Source organism: Penaeus monodon, chromosome 25, assembly GCF_015228065.2.
Source record: "Penaeus monodon isolate SGIC_2016 chromosome 25, NSTDA_Pmon_1, whole genome shotgun sequence".
NCBI classification, from domain to species: domain Eukaryota; kingdom Metazoa; phylum Arthropoda; class Malacostraca; order Decapoda; family Penaeidae; genus Penaeus; species Penaeus monodon.
Genome location: NC_051410.1, coordinates 13,133,584 through 13,133,849, shown reverse-complemented (window position 1 = coordinate 13,133,849; position 266 = coordinate 13,133,584). Strand labels below are relative to the sequence as shown.

General features: G+C 25.6%; 1 protein-coding gene across 3 annotated transcripts in view; it reads right to left on the bottom strand.

Moving 5' to 3' along the window:
• The window catches only part of LOC119589053, a gene marked incomplete at its 5' end in the record, with an annotated part of 5,931 nt that overhangs the window by 3,963 nt on the left and 1,702 nt on the right, over positions 1-266 (bottom strand).

Genomic DNA, 266 nt, shown 5'->3' with positions numbered 1-266 from the left:
AATATGAGAAAAGATACAAACTAATGGATCATATTTCCAATATTCATCTGTAACTATTTAATTTTGATCATCACTGTTAGTCTTATGTCTTTTTAGAATATCTGAATTAAGTTTTCAAAACTAGTCTCTATTATTTTTTAAAAAATCAAAATCTGACTGACTTTAGTCAATTCTAGTATTTCAAAGTAAATAATCCATACTAACTCTCTACAGTAACATAGAACCTTTACATATAATTTTGTCATGAGAAACTGTGCCATGAGATT